General features: G+C 44.6%; 1 protein-coding gene across 2 annotated transcripts in view; it reads left to right on the top strand.

The window, feature by feature from the left end:
- Window positions 1-21,702, top strand: part of SLC6A11 (solute carrier family 6 member 11) — a 184,119-nt gene that overhangs the window by 77,116 nt on the left and 85,301 nt on the right. The gene's annotated exons all lie outside the window — the stretch shown is intronic.

Genomic DNA, 21,702 nt, shown 5'->3' with positions numbered 1-21,702 from the left:
TTCTATAGAAGAGATCATCATATAAATGCTGGGTTAAACTGAGACCTTGATGACAGATTAGTGGAACATAAAAATTATGAATGTCATTTGCCTGGTATCTAAGAGAGAAAATGACACAGCTCTGCATAGCTGACAGGTTTCAGACAGCACTTCACTTACCAGGGTTGACAGCATAATAAACATTAGACTATGTTACTCCTGGAGGCGGTTATGACATTAGATGGACCCAAAGATGTAATGGAGTTGAAAAAGAGGTTTGGGACTATTTGTCAACATTCATTTTTTGAAGTACTCCCCTCTGTCCAGTGAACTGTAAAACATTTTCAGCAAAAGTATGTTTTGACATGACAACACCATGAGCCTTCAAGTTACTTCCTTATAGCTTCTGAAGCTATTGAATCATGTAAAGATCATCCTAATGAAATAGTATGGCTAGGTAATAACTAACAACTGGAAGGGGACAGTCACATTTAAAGACATTTGGAAAAATAGATCAAGTTGCTGATTTTGAACTTCTTGTTACTGAAATGTAGATACTTGTTGCTATAATAAACACAAGTGATTGGGACGTGAAGGGAGAGCAATGGAAATAAAATCTGACACCCCTAGTTGTCTGATGAAGTAGGGTGGACTAACTGTGAAAACTATTAGGATTCCATGAAGTTCTGGTCTCCCTGTTCTTTGAGTTGGTCTCCGCCACGTATAATAGACCCATATACTGCAATGACTTTAGTAAGCTTGCTCAATTGAAAGTCAGTTCACAAATCGGACTGTCAAATGTTTATCTGAGAACTTGAAAAGTTTGCTTTGTCCAGCTTTGATTAGGATTGTTCTGCCTTTCTGCATATTTTTGACAACTGATGTTACTCAGAGAGTCTTAATAATGAGTGCACATTTTGCATTCTTCTCCTGCAATACATCACAATGACTTTCCCCCAGTGTCAAATTCCTAAGGGAGCCAGAGTTACCAACCTCCAGGGCTGTACAAATCTAATGAGGCGGGGGGCAGGCATGCTGCTTAAACATTGCTGCTTTTGTTTTCCAAGGGGTGCATGGGAGGCCTGTTAACAGGATTTGTGCATGTACGTGGATTTCTCACATGCCACTGTGAACACACATCCCCCATCCCTTGTTTATTCATGGAAAAAATTAATAGAAAAAGGGTATGCAAGCTCATTTAACCCAGGGCAGCTGTAGCTTGTTTGTCAGTTTACAAGGGGTTTTTACATGCCTATTTGCTATACCATTTCCATTTGTAAAGAAATTCACTGTTGCCATGGTGATTGCCGGGCACACATCATGTTATGGTTCTTAGGCAGCCTTTGAAACACAGGGAACCTTCTTAAAAGACACGTGTGGCCCAGTAGTCTGCCTCCCACTCTGCTGTTGTATCTAGGCTAAGTTTAGAATGTCTTGAGAGGGGAGTATTCAGTGTTACACTTTCACAGGTGAACTTTCCCCCCATTGCAAAGTGATTGCAATCAATTTGTATCTATGCTTCATCCTGCATTATTTAAAAAATGCAGTCCCCACCCCTCCTCATAGATTAGGAGAAAAGGGTGAAGTTGAGACTGAGATCTAATGAGAAATATGGCAGGATGGTGGAGTGGAGTGGAAGTTTTTGACAACATAGTTTTTTGATGAAACATGCAATTTTGTCAAAGCCAGAACATTTCCCAGAGAAATTTTGACTGGGATGGGGAAGGTTTCTGGGGTCCTCATTGAATTCTCTGGCCACTTTCCAAGAAAGGGACCCAAAGGGAAAGCCCAGCTTTCAAGCCAAAACCAGATGTTTTGTCATAATTCCATTTCACAAAAGCATTTGACAGGTTTTGTTTCCTTTCTAATGCGGAATAAAAACAGAAACCTTGAAAGTTGTCATGGGATGGAATTATTGTCCTCCGGTCAGTTCTAGGATGGAGTGTTTAAAATGGAATTTGGAGTGTCATCTGGTTTGGAAGTGCTGCTTTGTTGCCGTCTTTTTAGTAGTTAGAGAATAGGAGAGATGCTGACACTATGTGTATTAATGTAAATGTATAAATATTGAAAGTTTGCAACATATGAAATTCTTGCATTGTGAAACTAAGTGCCATAAACTAGATAATTATGGAATCTTTTCCAAAGGAGCAAGAGGAAATGGATGGGACTAAACTTCACATTCATGCTTCCAGTTTTTGTCTTTACTCTTGTTTATTTGGATTTACTCCACAATTTCCAAGTATAATTCATGTGTGCTCGTAAAGGTTGTTTTCCTCTTCAGCTGGAGAGGTCTGTTTAAATACCGTTCCAGGGAGACTACTGTGTTTCTGTGTTAGGAGAACAGTATTTGAACCACAGTGCCAAGTATGTTTACTGTGGATTAAATAAATTAAGTTTCTCTTCAAGGCACAGTTTAGTTTGAAGTTCTTGCATCTTTTGTCTTTGTGTGATTTGCATTCCATGGTTTGTTATAGCTTTCTAAGCAGCTATTCATCTGTCTTTTCAGTTCCTCTGAGCTTTCAAGTGCTGAGTTCTCTACCTCATTTTTATATTCTATCTTTTCAGTATGGCTGGGTCCTCATGCTCTGAAAATGCCAGCTTTTGTTCCTTCTATCTGTAAAGCTTATACCAACCACTTTTACATTGTCATAGCAGAGTGCCAACTCTGCTTTAGTTAAGGTTCAGATGCACTTTCAGTTTAAAGGATGACTCTAAATGTTCTAAATACTTATTTGGATTGTCCTGAAATTTCCTCATTCCAATTTGCCTCATCAAGGTACTGGGTATTGTTTGTGGGCCCAATTTGAGGTCATTTGAGCAAGGAGTTCCTGGGATACTGTCCCCTGAAAAGAATCCAGCATTTTATCAAATCGGTTTTTCTGTGTGCACACCTGGGACTCAAACTCTGGCTCTGATTGTCCCCCAACTGATCTCTACATTGACTCTACATTGACCTCATTAATTTCTTGGATGAGAGAGCAGAGGGTATGCTTGTAAAATTTGCAGAGGACATGAAGCTGGCAGGAGTTGCAAGCACTTTGGAGGATAGGATTAGAATTCAGAATGATCTTGATAAATTGAAGAATTGGTCTAAAAGATGAAATTCAGTAAAGACAAGCACAAAATGTGGATTAATCAACTAGCATTGATTAACTAGAGGGAAGATGAAAAATTAGAATAATGTAATTGTGTTTCCTGAACAATGGACCTGAGTGTGCTTATAGGCAAGGCATTCCTGATAAAGCATTCCTAGCGTGAGGGGTTCAGAACTTTTTAAGATTCTTATAACTTATTTGGTGCAGAGTTAGGGAATATGTGGGGATGGGAGCAGTGAGGGGCCAGGTGGGAGGTAGGTGGGAGTAGCGCCAGGAGCAGGGCCGGCTCCAGCTTTTTTGCCACCCCAAGCAGCAAAAAAAAAAAAAAAGCCACGATTGGTGGCACTTCGGCGGCAGCTCTACCGTGCTGCTTCATTCTTGGGTGGCAATTCAATGGCCAGTCCTTCCCTCCGAGAGGGACTGAGGAACCCGCCACCAAATTGCTCCCGAAGACCCAGACGTGCCGCCCCTTTCCGTTGGCCGCCCCAAGCACCTGCTTCCTGTGCTGGTGCCTGGAGCTGGCCCTGGCTGGGACTATGGGGGTTATGAGAGTGCAGAGAGGGGAGGGAGGATTAGGGGGTGGAGAAGTGGGAGAAATGGAAGAAGAGGTTTGCCACTGTGGCAAGGGGAGATTACGGGGAGGGAGGAGGGGTGAGATACTGGGCAGGGGAATATGGGGTGAATGGCTGGCTGAGTTGGGGAACACAAGGGCCTGTCAGCCCCACATTATCCCCTCCCACATTTGTGCTGGGATATTGGGGGGTCTGATGAGCCCTTCTCCCTGATCCCTGAGTGTGTGCCAAGATCTTGGGGGCCCTGCTTCTCTTGGAGCGACTGTCTGAGCCCCTCTATCCCCCATGTGAGCTGGGATATTGCAGGAAGGGGCTGACCCTTGGAGGAGAGTAGTCTAAGTCCCTCTTCCTGGTCCTGTGTGATCTGGAGAGTCCTGCCAATCTGGATGGGGAGCTGAGAACAGGCATGTTCGGCGCATACACCAAGAACACTGTGCTGAGGAGCTGAGAATGGGCATGTCTGACGTATATCACAGGACACTGGGAAGGGAAGGATGAGAACATCCACTGAGATGAATGAAGCAGGTCACACCTCTCAGAGGTATTGCTTCAGGCAGCATTCATTTCCATGGGGGTGTTCTCATTTAGCTGAGAACATCTCATTGAAACAAATGAATGGACCGCTTTACATCTCTCTGAGGCCTGGTCTGTGCTTGGAAATTAGGAGGGTCCATTCCCATTTTACTGATGGGAAACTGGGGCAAGAAGGGCTAAGTCATGGAGCAGGGAATTGAACCCAGATCGCCCAAGTCCCAGGCGCTAACCACTGAGCCATCCTTCCTCTCATGCCTCCTCCCACATCTGTCTCCCACTTCACAAAATGTCCTCACTGTCTCCATGCTAATCCCTGCACTGTTCCTGCATTCTCTACCCCGCTCCTCCACCTGCAGGTCTCATGCTGATCCCTGCCTCTTTGTGCAGAGGATGGTTGGGGAGGGAGAAGCAGGCTGTGCTGCACAGACAGAGAGATGGGAGATGATGAAGGGGCAGGATAACGTGCAGCCAGTGCATTTTGTAGCTAGCTGAATTGTTGCCAAGGAATCAGAGGAAGAAGAGTGGGAGAGTTGGGCTGTGGAAAATGGGGATGCTGAGACATTTTTTTTAAATAGCAAGGAAATTAAGGGCTCAGAAACGTAATTAACACAGAGTAAAGGTTGCCCAGTGGTGGCTAGTGGTCTTCCAGGATGTAGAGTGGCTAAACGTACATTGCTGAAAACCAGGAATGACATGTTAAGGTACAAGCCACCCCCACATTGCAACCTTAACTGTGTCCTCTTTAAACAATCCCCAGTATGTCAGTTATACACACACTAGCATTCTACGTTTACAGATGCCTTCTGAGACATTGCCTTCACTAAGTCCTGGTGACCACTGTCCTGTGTGCCACCTGACGGCTGACAATCCCCATGGTGAGAGAACACTTATCTACACCTCTGTGGAGATGCCCTATAAAACTCAGTGCTGAAATGACACACACTTGATCCCCCAAGGTACAAATGCATCTTGCCTCGTATTATAGTCACTGCTCTGCCAAGCTGCTCCATCTAATCCCTCCACCATTCAGTCAGGGGCGGCTCTAGGTTTTTTGCTGCCCCAAGCAAAAAAAGCCTCTGGGAGCGCAACTGCCGAAGCAAAACCACTACCACCAACAACAAAAAAACCTCCAGGAGCACAACTGCCGAAGTGTCCGGAATGCCGCCCCTGAAATTATGCCGCCCCAAGCACGTGCTTGGTTTGCTGGTGCCTAGAGCCAGCCCTGCATTCAGTACAGCTGCACCTAACACAGTGAGCGCAGCTGGAGTGCATGCAGATAAATGATGGAATTCAAATCTGTGGTGCACGACTCAAGCAACAGCACATACCTTCTGAACTTCCTCCTGTCTACTTATTATGGCATCCCCTCCCCCTTACTAAACCATTCCCAGTGGCTATTGCTGGGTTGCGTTGTGGGGCGGGTGGCATGTAGCTTAACTCTGTATTTCCTGCTTTTTGAAGGTGTAAGTTTAGCCACTCTCCACATCCCAGAAGGCCACTAGCCACCACAGGGCAATGTTAACTCTGCATTAATGGAATTTATGGGCATTTAATTATCAGTTGTACCTGAGCATTCCTTGGCTTTGTTCTCCAGTTGCTCAGGTGTTTCTTTAGAAAGAGAGAAGTGAATGTAAACAGCAGAGCTTGTAACAGATCCAAAATATGGGTTCTCTGTCCCAAAATAGTGCTGGGGCTTGATCTAAATGGCTGTAGTAAGGGTGTGGGAGAGGAGGTCTCTATCTCCGGTTTCAAATAGCTTCAGCTTCAGATTAAATAAACACCTGTACGACGAATTTTGAGTGCCAGTGCGAAGGGCTGCAGTGAAAGCCCTGAGTGTGTCAGTTCTCTATTAACAGCCTATGTAGCAGGAGTACAAACTGCTTCACACTCTCCTGCTAACGTGTCTGAGACCTGGTCTACACTAGAAAATTAGGTTGGTTTAACTACAGTGGTCAAGGGTATGAAAAATCCACACCCTGAGCAGCGTAGTTAGGTCAGCCTAAATCCCCATGTAGATAGTGCTAGGTAGCTGCTGCCTCTCAGGGAGGTGGATTACCTTTGCTGATGGTAGGACCCCCTCCTGTCAGTGCAGTTAGTGTCTACGCTGAAGCACTACAGTAATGCAGCTGTGCCACTATAGCGTTTTACCTGTAGACAAGCCCTTAACTCTTGTGTTGGAGGGGTTGCTTTTAGGAAAGAAGAGGGTAGTTTGGTCTGTGTTATTGATTAGGTCCGAAAACACTCTGCTGAATCTCCCAGAAAAGGTGACAACTGTGATAGAGGCTATAGACACGGACACTGGGAACTGAACTGAGACCACCAGCTCATTCCACCAGCAGTCAGACAACTTTGGTTACTGCTTCTAGTAGTGGCAACCCTGGCCAAAATTTTTGCAGTCCATTACAGATCCCAAGAGCCGTTACATTTGGACAGCGATCACTGACAATAATGATAGGCTGAATGCCTTAATAGGCACAAAATGATACTCTTCCCATTAATTTTTCTTTGTTATATAGTAAGATGTGCTTCATGGGCAGGGAATATGTAATTAAATGAAAGTGTAGGTCCTGCTATATTGAACAAGAATTGATACTTCAGTGAAACCTTTGTTTTGAGAAGCAGTAGATCAGAGTCTAAAACTTTTTTTAAAACTCTGTATCTCCTATATATAAAGGCATCAGTAACAAAATGTGTATTGGTGACCATCCATATGTGTTCTGATTCTATATCTGTTATGGACAAGAATTTCAAGGAGGAGTTCTAGCTGAAGAAGAGGAGGGTGTAGGGTACAGGCGAACATGATACTGAGCACTCTGGCCCTTATGCACTTAACTTTAAGCATAAGAGTAGTCTCCGTGAAGTCTGAAGCTCAACACCCACCCTCTGAGAATCAGGGCTCTTTACATAATCTCAGTTTGGCCACTGAAAATCACTAGCCACTTTTGAAAAATTAGGCCATGGAAGGCGTTAGTGTCGGTGTTGGGATTAGAACTCACGATTACCTGGCTCCATTTGGTCCTTTATCTTATGACACACATCTTACACTAGCAAGTTACATTAGCACTAAAGCTGATGATTCCTAAAATAAGAGAGGCAGAGAAAAACAAACACCACTTGTTTACTGTATGCTTGTATGTTAATTACTGGCTGTCCACCTGCTGTTTTATTCATTCTAATTGCTATTATTATTTTTAATGAAAATATTCATTATAGAAATTAGCTGAGAACAGTATCTTTAGGGAGGAATATGTCAGCATATCTAGAGTCACATAACCGTCTCTGAACAATAAATGTGTCCTACAATGCTGAACAAATTTAATTACCCCTTGATTTGGGAGTGTATCGTGCATTACTATACTTGTCCATGAGGAGGGAATGTGGTTTGTAACCTCCCTCGCATTTAAATACATGTAAATGTCATGCATATGAAAATAAATGAATGGCAGGGCAAAGTATTTAGGAAGAGGACAGGTGTCAGCTTAGATATATCTACAGCACCAGAACTGTCTCAATGCAGCTAGAATGAGTTTTAAAATTCATCTGATGCTTCTTGAGTGGTGGGAAGTTATAGATCTTGCAATAAAACAGAGAATGAACGGCCATCAGCTCAGTCTCATGTTTGATAGGAGGGGGCCATGTGGTGAGGACAAGGGGGCTCATAGGTCCCAATGCCCCCAGTTGACTTCCACTGGTATTCCACTGCTGCTGTGCTCCATAGACCTTCTGAAGAGCAGAGCATCAGAGCGGCAGAATGAACAAGGAAGACATAGGAATGCAAAGCAGACAGGTAAAACTGATGGATGGTACGACGACAGTGAATAGCAAATGGATTATTTGTTGTAAAGTGTCTGGGAGCCTAGTGGTGGGGCTGACCCAGAAGGACTGTACTTGGCGATATCAGAAGGTGAGATTGACAGAAAAGTCCAGAGTATGGAGGAAGGCAGTGACAGGAAGGAAAGAGAAGGAGAAATTCACTTAGTCCGGAAATTAAAAAAAAAATCACAATAAATATTTGGGTGGGTTGGAGGGAATGTGTAAAAATATATTCCCAAGTTAAAAATATTATTCACAATATGTGTGTATGTATATGTAAGTGAATACAGCAGAACCTGAGAGTTATGAACCCCAGGAATGGAGGTTGTTTGTAACTCTGAACAGAACGTTATGGTGGTTCTTTCAAAAGTTTACAACTAACATTCACTGAATGCAGCATTCAAACTTTACGATGCAGAAGAAAAATGGTGCTTTTAATCATCTTAATTGAAATGAAACATTCACAGAAGCAGTTTCCTTATCTTGTCAAATCTTTTTTAAACTTTCCCCTTATATTTTTAGTAGTAGTTTATGTTTAACACAGTAATGTACTATACAGTATTTGGTATCTGCTGCCTGATTGCATACTTCTGGTTCCAAATGAGGTGTGTGGTTGACTGGTCAGTTTGTAATTCTGTTGTTCATAACTCTGAGGTTCTACTGTATATATCTACATGTGTACACATATATTTATATGGGCACACACAAACATGTGGTATATAAAATGTAACCACCAAGATATGAGTTCACAGCAATTAACTAATACCAAAGTAACCATAACATGCACGTGCACACAAAACCTGCAACCAGATGTGTGATGTAGTACAAAGATAACTCATGATCTCATGTTTGCCCCATTTGTCGCCCATGTCCCTACTGTTCAGAGCTGGGACCATGTCTTTATTTAGCTATACGTTCTGGTGCTCAGTGAACAGTCATAAATAAGAATAATACCTTACTCTTCAGGCAAAGCAAATGTTCAAGTGGTAGCAAATTTGGCATAAATATATGTGAAAGATAAGCATGATGTTTTTGCTTTAAAACTCCAGTGCTTCATTAGGAAATTGGTCCAATAGTTTTTGAGGTTCAGGTTATCTTATTATCCTGATAAAAAAAAGTTGTCCTCTCCCTCTATCAAAAATAACATAATCATTACTTCTTTAAGCGTCCGTATAGCTAAAAACTTCTGCACTAGCAATACTTAAAAAAAAGATGATGCAGCAAAGTTGTTAGTGCTTGTTATCTAATTATACTTGTTATAGTGAGGGTATATGACAGGTTTTAGGATCTTGTTTAGATGTACAGCGCTATTATGCTATTGGAATAAATCATGTATTGTACAAACTCAGAGGATAGTTTAGTATTTATCTAACTTCTTTTAGCTGTTAACTTCCAGATTTTTAAATGCTTCCACATTTTTAGCTATAATATCTACAGCAATAACACCATTCTTGATATTTATCTCTAGCAGTGGAAAAAATACCTGATGAGATTCAAGGCTCAGCATTGGAAGTAAGCAACTATTACAATTGCATTGCCATCTTGAGGCTGAATGTGAGATATGTTTTAATGAAAGAAGCAAATAACAGAATTCTCCTCTAGCTTTAAAGGTGGGAGTAAATGAATGATGTTACATTTTTATATGTATTTCCAGATGACTATAGGAATGGCTCTGTTTGGTTTTAGCAAGAAACAGTGTAAGAAAGGTAACATTTTATATAATGTTTACCAGAAAGAAAAAGAGTCTCTATTTGTATGGCAACTGTTTGGATTCATGGGCAGTAGACTGTAAAACTGCATTTGTATATATTTACCCATGCTGATGCTTTTCATGATGGCACCTCTATGCCTACAAATTTCCTGTCTCTGAGGCCTCACCATATGCCGCCGGGGTTAGCAATGGGGCATGAATGGATCCTAACTTGACAAGTGAAGGACAATTGATTGGAATGTATTCTCAACCCCCTCCTTGCCTACAAAGAGAAAGTACTGATGGGAAGGACTCAAAATCCTCTGTGCTTTACAATTAAGTTTTTAAAGGGAAGATCCTCTCCAAAATATCCAGTTGCTGCAGTGCTTAATCATCTAGGATATTAAAAGAGAGAAACTTGCACAATAAAGAAGAAATTGATCAATCTTTTACTGAACACATCCTTTGAAGTGGTAAGAAAAGATCCTTAGTTCTGAAGAAAAGGGTGGACATAACTCCTTGGAATCATAGTTTGAAAAGAGGTCACCCACCTGAAAATGTATGAGCCTTCTAACACTGCCAGAGTCAGCTACACCTTTGCTGATTTACTGCATTGATGCTGATTGCATAAGTTTATACAGCCAATTTTTCAAAGACTTAAATGGAAAAAAGTAGTGAAGAGAAGAGAACAATATTCTGCTCTCAGTTATACTCCTGCAGCTGTATTGGATCAGATTTCCCACTAAATATGTATGTTTTGCTTACAGTAAAACCTCCGAGTTACCAACACATTGGGATTGGAGGTTGTTCATAACTCTGAAATGTTCGTAACTCTGAACCAAACATTACGGTTGTTCTTTCAAAAGCTCACAACTGACATTAACTAAATACAGCTTCGAATTTTCACTATGCGGAAGAAAAATGCTGATTTTAACAGTCTTAATTTAAATGAACATAAGAACATAACATAAGAACATAAGAACGGCCATACTGGGTCAGACTAAAGGTCCATCTAGCTTAGTATCCTGTCTACTGACAGTGGCCAATGCCAGGTGCCCCAGAGGGAGTGAACCTAACAGGTAATGATCAAGTGATCTCTCTCCTGCCATCCATCTCCACCCTCTGACAAACAGAGTTTAGGGACACCATTCCTTACCCATCCTGGCTAATAGCCATTAATGGACTTAACCTCCATGAATTTATCCAGTTCTCTTTTAAATGCTGTTATAGTCCTAGCCTTCACAACCTTCTCAGGTAAGGAGTTCCACAAGTTGACTGTGTGCTGTGTGAAGAAGAACTTCCTTTTATTTATTTTAAACCTGCTGCTTATTAATTTCATTTGGTGACCCCTAGTTCTTGTATTAGACCCCTAGTTCTTGTATTAAACAAGCACAGAAAGTTTTCTTATCTTGTCAAATCTTTTTTTAAAACTTTCCCTTTATTTTTTTAGTAGTCAACACAGTACTGTACCATAGTTGCTGTTTCTTTTTTCTTTTGTCTCTGCTGCTGCCTGATTGTGAACTTCCAGTTCCTGATGAGGTGTGTGGTTGACCGATCAGTTTGTAACTCTGGTGTTCATAACTCTGAGGTTCTACTCTATTTGACCAATTTCTTGTATTTCCTGTATTCTTTGCCTCACTGGGAGTGGTCACAGGCTGACACTGGCTCTTTAAGAGGGAAGAGACTAGTGGACCTATGACTGGTCAGTTGACTCCCAGTTGGGCTTAAGAGATGGCACCTGGGCCACAGAGAGGAGGTGACTGGGTGAGTCAAAGCCTGTGAGAAGCAAGAGATGGGTAGGTGAAAGCTGCCTGATACCTGGTGAGTCAGTGCCTGGGAGGACTTGGAGAGAGGCAGGAAAGCAGCAAGGAAGAGCTGGCAGGAGTTGCTGGGGAGAGAGTTGAGTTTGGAAGGAGAGCAATAACTGCATACCACCCGAGAGGTGCTTGGAGGAAAGCTGTTGGTCAGAGCTGACCAAAGCTGGGGACCCCTGACAAGTGGGAATTTCAGGCAGGGGCCCCTTGGAAAAAAGGATGGTCTGGCTTTGGCAGGTCAAGCTGCCTAGAAGCAAGAGGGTTGTTGTGGAGGGCGAATCCCCCTCAGCAGGGGTAGAATTCCCAGTCAGGGACCTAGAGGAGTGAAAGCGGTAGGGGAGGAGCCCTTAGGCCAAAGACTTTAGTAAAGAGCTGTAAGAAGACTGGTCACTGTCAGGCAGGGAGTCCTAGAGAGTGAGGCCCTGGATCAGGAGCCAGAGGTCCTGACAACACAGTGCTGCTGTTGGGTCCAGGATGGGTGAGCTGCGGGTGATGTCCTTGGAGATGGGAATGGGAAAAATCTATTGTACCTTTAGATGTTTACTGTGGCTTTGTCAAGAATGGTTTTAGTCTCAGGGTTTGGGGGAAATTACTGGACTGGTGTAGATGAACAAATTATGCGCGGAGGCAGGCTTTGTGTCAAACACTGAGAGATGGTTCCTTTCCTGGGCCAGCAGAAGGGGAATGCGGCAGGTACATCTGTCGAATTGCATGCTGGCTCAGGAGGAGAGCATCCTAGGGCAGGGCTGCTCTGGCAGCATGTTTTACATCCGAGCAAATGTTGAGACATGGTAAATTCTAGGAGGGAGAATAGAAATGTTGGAAACTTGTGCAAGGACACAAGCGGTAAGAGATTTAGAGGGGCCTCTGCTAGATTCCTAAATATGTATCTCCAAATTTGCCCATGAAAATGCTTATATTTGTCCAAACAAACAACACTTGTTCGTGAGAGACAAGGTGAGTGAAGTAATATCTTTTATTGGAGTAACTTCTGTTGGTGAAAGAGAGAAAGCTTTTGAGCTTCCAATAAAAACTATTACCTTACCCACCCTGTCTCTCTAACATCCTGGGACCATCACAACTTCAATGCCCGTGCAAAACAATATTGCTTCATGTTAACCTGTAAACTAAATCTCTTCCCCCGCCCCCCATTTGTGTGTAGAAAAAAATGCTGATGCACGTGTATAGGCTGCTCAATACTACTTTACATGGAACTGCTCGTTTAAAAATCCAAATTACGAAAGAATTGATGTTATTGAACCAAATTCTGTTCTCAGTCATACATATGCCACTCCACTGATGTCAGACTTTTACTATGAGATAAGAACTGACCAGTCTGTTATGAAGTTTATGGTGCGGTTTGTCCTACACTACATTTGTGCATAATCTGGGTAATGCAAAACCATTCATTCTCCTGTGTTTTATCCCTAGTATTACAAATTAGTTGTACTTTAAATTACACAACAGAACAAACTATGATGTGAGTGCTACAGAACTTTCATGCTCAAAGGACAGGCCATAGAACAAATAGACCTGGGGCAGATTGTTCCCAGCTGTCCTAAGGAAGAAGCCCCCACAGCAGGCCTGTGAGCAGATTTATGGTCCCTCCAATACCCAGTTAGTGCTGAAGTAGAATTCTTTTGCAAATTAAATACCCTTGTGTTTTAATGTACATGTTTATTACAGTTTAGAATTGGTATATGATACTAATTATTACATCCAACTGTAAAGAATTTTTAAGTATATTTGAGAGTTTATGGGATAAAGGCACTCTATAAAGCTAACTCATTATTACTGTTGTATACATTTGCATGAATGACTGACATTGATTTTTCTTCCAATGTACAAATCTGATTTTTCTTCATGCAAAACATAATGTAATGAACCATGGCCTCATTCACACAAAGTGTAGATCCCACAGTTGAAAGTAAGGATTGAACCCTAAAGCTGCAGCAACAAAACCACAGGCATCTATTATTTGAGCTAACGAGAAGCTTCAACAGTTGGAGGTAGTAATAGGCTGTGTAGTCAATGGGACCAGCCACTAGAGGGAGACATGAAACCTGAATTATGTCATTATTTTGCAGTAACAGTGAGAGATTTTTCAAAATGATTGCAATGGTTGCACCTGAAAAAAATGAGAGATAAGCAAAAAATGCCATTTTGTGCATAGATAAACAGCACTGTCAGGGAGATATAAAGAATTGCTGTCACTGTCAAGAGTCCAGCTTTTCAGTTTCTCTGAAAATAGAAACTCTCTTGGACCTGGATTTATCAAGGGAAAAGCTGCAGATAAAATGAAACTTACTTCCAAAACCAGTCAGAGTGGATACAAAGTAATGTCAGGTGAAGTGAGGAAGTTAAAAAAGTTGGAAACTCTTGAGCACATTGAGAATAAGGGGAGTAAGAACAGGGGATGCAGCCTGTCAGCCAGCATATAGGTGTTAAAGAACAAACAAGAAACACAGGAGATGAATAGGTACTTACAAATTTGATGATAGTTTTTTTGTTAATGCTTCAGGAAATGCCACAGAAAGGAATGAAAAGATTACTGTGCTAGATGAATGGTTCATGGTGTGCAGAAAATCTGAGCTTTACTTGTGAAGGACAAAGGGTTATATCATTCACTTCTCTAGAGCTGGGTGGGAAATAGTTTTCAATGCTTTTTCCTGTCCCAAATTTGGATGAAAAATTAAAATCTCAAAAAAAAAAAAAACCAAAAAACCCAACCCCCCCCCCAAAAACAAACAAACCTCCTTGAACCAATAATAATTATAATACAAATATTTTATTTGGAGAATTTAGGAATGAATATTTTGTTTGGATTTCAACCCTTAAAATGTTTAAACTTTTGATAGCATAAATTAAAAAATATACTTTTTATTTTATAAATTAAAATTTCAAAACAAAAAGTAACTTCAAACTGGAATGCAAAAGGCTTCATTTCTGAAAATGTCAAAATGAGACTTTTAGACAATTTCAAAACTATTTTTCAAATCAGAGCTATTTTAAAATCTGCCCCTTTTCCACAAACAGTTTCAGCGGTGACAAATCTGCATATTCTGACAAAAACACGTTTCATCAGAAAATTCCTGACCAGATCTAACCAAGTAACATAACGAGAATTTAAATATACATACTATGGTTGCTGCGTTCCACTGGTGGAACAACCTCTCTGCAGTTGCATACTTGCTGCCGCCCTCTTTGCTAATGGGAACATAGAAGCAGGGGTGCATGCAGAATGCTGTTACTTCCCTACCCACATATCTAGATAGATAGATAAATATAAATATTCAGGCACATATGTGTGTTTTGATTGTAAAGGATGGCTGAAAAAGAGAGAGAGAGAGAGGGAAAGGCAAATGGGGAGCAGGATATGGGGAGTGTTAGGTCACTGGCAGTCAACCCTTGTGTGAGTGTGAAAACAGGCTGCCCCTTCCATCACCAAATATGGCAGCAATTGTCAGTCATCATCCAGATTTGAGCATCCAGATCTGAGAGAGCAAATTGGAAGGGAAAAGACACATTTCTATACTTGCAATTGAGCATGTTTCAATGCTAGTTATCTTGAATACTTGAATACTTACTTTCAATTGCTGGCCATTTATCTGATAATGTAGTTTCATTATTCTGGATTCTCTTGTGTAAATAATTGAAGCAGACTGGCTTGCCAACTGTATTTCTTGCTTATAAACCATGAGCCCATGATATACTAAGCAATGAGTGCAAAAAATGCACTGATGATTACCACTAAAGCTGAGTGAAATGATCATTATGGGCCAAATTCAGATACCCTTATTGAGTGGTTCTCTAATCAGCATTGAGTCCCACTGAAGTACGTGGAACTACTTGTGGAGGAAGATGCTACTCCGTGTAAATGAGGGTATCTGAAAGTAGCCTATCTGATACTAAGAATCCATGTGAAATTTGCAAGAGATCATCCCCTTTCACATAGCAAGCCTCTGAGTGCGACCCTCTTATAAATTAAAAGCACATTTTTATATATTTATCACCATTATAAATGCTGGAGGAAAAGCAGGGTTTGGAGTGGAGGCTGACAGCCCCCATGTAATAACCTCAGAACTCCCTGAGGGGTCCTGGCCTCCAGTTTGAGAACCCCTGATCTAAATGTGAATGAAACATTCCAAGGAACCTGACCTGAGTTCAGAGGGAAACTGACCTGATTGATTATTTATTTTTATATTGAAACCATGTGAAACCCATATTGCCACACTGTTATGAAGCAAAATTAGCCTTGGGACCAAGGAGCAGCAGCTTAATCTGTAAGAATTGGCAGAATCGAGTCCCTGATGATTTGACTGGGCTTTGCAAAGTTAAACCTGGAATTTCAGATACAAAATTGGAGAATATATCTGTGACTGTCAGGGCCGGCTCCAGGCACCAGCAAAGGAAGCAGGTGCTTGGGGCGGCCAATGGAAAGGGGTGGCACATCTGGGTCTTCGGCGGCGGGTCCCTCAGTCCCTCTGGAGCAAAGGACCCATCGCCGAATTGCCGCCGAAGAATGAAGTGGTGCGGTGGAGCTGCCACCGAAGTGCCGCCGATCATGGCTTTTTCTTTTTTTTTTTTTTTCCCCGGCTTCGCCACTTGGGGTGGCAAAAAAGCTGGAGTCGGCCCTGGTGACCGCCACTCTCTTGGCTGACATACCAGGGATTGAGCTGGGGCCACTCAGAGCTAAAACCACAAGCCACGGCTGTGGGCTGTAACAACTCATATATTCCATGGATTGGCATGGAGGGGGACCTGTAACACACTCACCATTGCATTACACATCAACACAAAAGGAAATGTTGGCCCCAATCCAGTGAATTCATACAAGATTCACACCACTCTGTTTGGCACCAAGAAATCCAGGTGCTGCAATACAATTGCCAATCGCTTAATTTTCATTCTAGTGCTTTTTTATCATCTCCTCTGCATGGAGCTGTTTGAATTTCCTGCCAGCTTTGTTGCATCAGTGGAGGGTTTTTTCAGGGCTGGTGCAACCACTAGGCAAACTAGGCGGTCGCCTATGGCGCCAAGTGGTTTGGGGGCACCCAGGGCTGTCCTTAGGCACAGGCAGCTGGGTAGGACACCAGAAAATTTGGGGCACCACTGGGGGCTTGGCTACACTTACGGTTTGCAGCGCTGGTAGTTTGCAGCGCTGGTCATCCAGCTGTGTAGGAGCAGCGCTGGTGTGTGGCCACACTCACAGCTACCTGCGCTGGTGTGTGGCCACATTTGCAGCATTGCCAGCGCTGTTGGGAGTGATGCATTATGGGCAGCTATCCCAGCAATCAAGTGGCCGCAACGTGCTTTTCAAAAGAGGGGGGTGGAGTGGGGTCTAGTGTGACAGGGAGCGGGGGGAGAGAGAGAGTGGATTTTTGGAGCCAACACTGTGTGTTAGCTTCCTGACTTGAAAAATCAGAACATTTTTCCGACCCCTTAGTCTTAACTCTTAATTACAAACAGCCTGCAGGCAACACGACTCCCCACTGTTTCCCTGCCTGCCTCTCATTTGATTGTTTACAGCCAGGTACAGATGATCACAGCAAACAGGAGCTTTGTTTGTTTTTTAGATAGCAGCAGCGGCAACGGAGGAGCTCCACAGAGCTCGTTCACAACAGGGAGGAGGATCTCATTTGATTGTTCACAGATTGATCACAGCAAACAGGAGCTGATAAGCAGCTCCGGTAGAAACGGAGCGAAACGGAGCTCCTCCGGAGGTTCACAACAAAACAAAGAGAGGCTGCATAACAAAACAAAGGGAGTAATTTAGTTAAAAGCATTCTGGGATATCTCCTTATTCCCTGGAGGCCAATAAAAGCGCTGGTGTGTGTCCACACTTGATGAGCAGCGCTGGATCACCAGCGCTGCAATCGCTACACCCCAACCCGGCCAGGTGTACAGCCAGCGCTGCAGCCAGGGAGTTGCAGCGCTGGATGTGCCTTGCAGGTGTGGACGGTTACTAATTGCAGCGCTGGAAAGCCTCTACCAGCGCTGCAACTTGCAAGTGTAGCCAAGCCCTGGGTCTTTAGTGTCCACCCTCCTTCTTTTCCTATCCCTGTTCTGACCCTTCTTGCAGGCTCTGAGGGCTTGGCTACACTGGAGAGTTGCAGCGCTGGTGGTGGGTTTACAGTGCTGCAACTTACTCACCGTCCACATTTGCAAGGCACATACAGTGCTGCATCTCTCTGGCTGCAGTGCTGGCTGTACTCCTGCTCTGCCTCGGGTATAACTATTGCAGCGCTGGTGATGCAGCGCTGCTCCGCCAGTGTGGCCACCAAAAGCGCTGTTATTGGCCTCCAGAGGTATTTGGAGGTATCCCAGAATGCCTGTTCAGTCACTCTGCTCATCAGTTCGAACTCTACTGCCCTGGCCTCAGGTGACCCGCCCTTTAAATGCCCCGGGAATTTTAAAAATCCCCTTCCTGTTTGCTCAGCCAGGTGTGGAGTGCAATCAGTGAATCTTTCCAGGTGACCATGCCTCCACGCGCCAAACGAGCCCCAGCATGGAGCAATGGCGAGTTGCTGGACCTCATCAGTGTTTGTGGGGCGGAAGCTGTGCAGTCCCAGCTGCACTCCAGCCGTAGGAATTACGATACCTTTGGCCAGGTATCAAAGGCAATGCTGGAAAGGGGCCATGACCGGGACGCGCTGCAGTGCAGGGTTAAAGTAAAGGAGCTGCGGAGTGCCTATTACAAAGCCCGCGAGGGAAACCGCCGCTCTGGCACTGCCCCCGCGACCTGATGTTTTTACAAGGAGCTGGACGCAATACTTGGGGGTGACCCCACTGCCAATCCGACGACCACGATGGACACTTCAGAGCGGGGGGAAGGAGGAGGGGGGGAGGAAACCGAGAGTGAGGGTACTGGGGTGGGGGGAGACACCCCAGAGTCCCTGGAGGCATGCAGCCAGGAGCTCTTCTCAAGCCAGGAGGAAGGTAGCCAGTTGCAGCAGCCGATACTTGGTGAAGGACAAGCAGAGGAGCGGGTTACCGGTAAGCGGCTTTTATTTTCAGGATGGAAATGTTTCGGGAGAGGAGGGGGGGTTAGGGCTGCATGCATGCATGCCTAGATGTGGAAGAGCCCATTGATGTGGTCTATCAATTCGCAGTAATCGGCCTTGGTAATCTCTTCAACAGTTTCAGCCAGAGCATGGGCAATGCGCTTGTGCAAGTTTATAGGGAGAGCCACTGTGGTCCTTGTCACAGTCAAGCTAACGTGTCCGCGCCACTGTGCCGCGAGGGGTGGGGGGACCATTGCTGCACACAGGCAAGCTGCATAGGGGCCTCCCGCTCTTCCCAGCTGACCCGCAGCAGCGAGATATCTTCCAGGATTAACTCCTGTGGAAAATGTTGGGAGACTGCTCCCCGTAGCTGTTTGCTGTCCCCAACGCACAGAAACCCCTGCACAGCCCTGAAGCAATCAGTCCCCCTTACTCACCATTTCATGGCTCCTGTGGGTTATGTGCGCTCTGTTTGGTATGGGAAAAGTATGCTAAAGTGAAGACTGTAAACTCCTTCACTGTGTGGGAATAACTGTCTGGATGAGATTATAAACAATGCTGCCTCTGTTAACTGTTGCCATTTTTGCCTTTCGAAAAGTGTCCTTGACTACTGGACTGCCCGTATCATCGACTGCTCAGAGGCTACAAAACCTCAGGAAGAAGCCGCGAAAAAGCAAAGAAGACATGCTGAAAGCAGTTATGGATCAGTCTGCCAGAAAGAGTAAAAAAGTGCAGGACTGGAGGAAAAAACTGCAGGACTGGAGGGAAAGGGAAAGCAGGATCCGCCAGAGAAACGCAGCGGCTAAGAAGAAAAGCACAAAGCAGCTGATAAGCATCCTGGTGCGCCAAGCGGACTCTATCCAGTCACTCGTAGCCATGCAGGCAGAGCACTACCGTGCCGGCCCCCCCCATCCCAAAGCTCTTTCCCTTGTGCCCCAATGTCAGCTCCAAACCCGCTTCCCCAGCATCCAGGTTCTTACCACCAACAGTTGCCCCCAACACCTGTACGTTCACCAACCAGCCCTGAGAACTACGACCCTTACCCTCTGCACTCAACCCCCATCACCATGCAGTATTTTCATCCTGAAGTGCAGCACTCATTGCACAGCACTCCAGACAGGACATATTCAAACCTGTGACTGTACAGTCCACCACCCCACCCCCCTGCCCTTTTAGGTTCCCAAAATGTTGTGTGTCTGTCAAGAAAGTTATTTTCTTTTCAATAAATGAATTCTTGGCTTTGAAAACAGTCTTTATTATTGCAGAAATTGAAAGATACCGTAGCCCAGGAAAGAAACAGGCACTGCAAATCATTTTAGGAAAAACAGATTCCTACTAACATTGTAACCACTGCACTTCACTCCCGTGCAAGGCAACAAACATTACCGTTGGCTTTCAGCCTCAAATTCCTCCCTCAAGGCATCCCTAATCCTTGTAGCCCTTTGCTGGGCCTCTCTAGTAGCCCTGCTCTCTGGCTGTGCAAATTCAGCCTCCAGGCGTTGAACCTCGGCGGTCCATGCCTGACTGAATGTTTCACCCTTCCCTTCACAACTATTATGGAGGGTACAGCATGCGGATATAACCGCAGGGACGCTGCTTTCCCCCAAGTCTAGCGTCCCATACAGAGATCGCAAGTGCCCTTTTAAACGGCCAAAAGCACACTCCACAGTCATTCGGCACCGGCTCAGCCTGTAGTTGAACCGGTCCTTGCTCCTGTCAGGCTTCCCTGTATATGGTTTCATGAGCCAAGGCAGTAACAGGTATGTGGGGTCTCCAAGGATCACAATGGGCATTTCGACATCCCCTACTGTGATCTTCCGGTCTGGGAAAAAAGTCCCGGCCTGCATCTTCCTGAACAGGCCACTGTTCCGAAAGATGCGTGCATCATGCACCTTTCCAGGCCAGCCTGTGTAAATGTCAATGAAACGCCCATGGTGATCCACAAGCGCCTGGAGAACCATAGAGAAATACCCCTTCCGATTAACGTACTCGGATGCTAGGTGGGGTGGTGCCAGAATAGGAATATGCATCCCATCTATCGCCCCTCCACAGTTAGGGAAACCCATTTGTGCAAAGCCATCCACAATGTCCTGCATGTTCCCCAGAGTCACGGTTCTTCTTAGCAGGATGCGATTAATGGCCCTGCAAACTTGCATCAACACGATTCCAATGGTCAACTTTCCCACTCCAAACTGGTTCCCGACCGACCCGGTAGCTGTCTGGAGTTGCCAGTTTCCAGATTGCAATAGCCACCCACTTCTCCACTGGCAGGGCAGCTCTCAATCTCGTGTCCTTGCGCCGCAGGGTGGGGGCGAGCTCAGCACACAGTCCCATGAAAGTGGCTTTTCTCATCCGAAAGTTCTGCAGCCACTGCTTGTCATCCCAGACTTCCATGACGATGTGAGCCCACCACTCAGTGCTTGTTTCCCGAGCCCAAAAGCGGCGTTCCACGGTGCTGAGCATTTCCGTGAATGCCACAAGCAATTTAGTGTCATACGCATCAGGCAACTCGATATCATCGTCGTCGGACTCCTCACTGTCACTTTGGAGCTGAAGGAATAGCTCAACTGCCAAACGTGATGTGCTGGCGAGACTCATCCGCATATTCCTCAGCAGCTCGAGCTCCATTTCCCACAGAAATCATGCTGCACAGAAACCGTTGGGAGAGTCAAAATGGCGCCAAACGTGGACAGAAAAACAGTGACTGCTGGGATATGAAGCGATGCATCACGGGGCGTTGGGACAGGAAGCGGAATGACCCGCACCCTTCCGTCCCCTTCCCACAACCCACGGCGCCAAAATGGGATGAGGTGTTCTGTGGGATAGCTGCCCATAATGCACCACTCCCAACAGCGCTGCAAATGCTGCAAATGTGGCCACACTGCAGCGCTGGTAGCTGTCAGTGTGGCCACACTCCAGCGCTTTCCCTACACAGCTGTACGAAGACAGCTGTAACTCCCAGCGCTGCACATCTGCAAGTGTAGCCAAGCCCAGAGTCTTCCTGGGAAGGGGATCTAGTAGTTAAAAGAGAAAAAGCCTCCAGCCTGCCAGACCTATTAGCACAACACTGAAACTGTTAAAGAGCCATTCAAGGGGTAATGAAGCCATTTAACAGGCATTTGCCAACCCCCAGGTATCTACTGTCAGTTTCTGAATGTACTGACAAAACCAGTTGTGCATCACTGCCATATTTACTCAGAA

This window comes from Mauremys mutica, chromosome 7 (genome assembly GCF_020497125.1).
Source record: "Mauremys mutica isolate MM-2020 ecotype Southern chromosome 7, ASM2049712v1, whole genome shotgun sequence".
Taxonomy (NCBI): Eukaryota; Metazoa; Chordata; order Testudines; family Geoemydidae; genus Mauremys; species Mauremys mutica.
The sequence above is the reverse complement of the archived record's forward strand: the minus strand, read 5'-3'. Positions and strand labels throughout refer to the sequence as shown.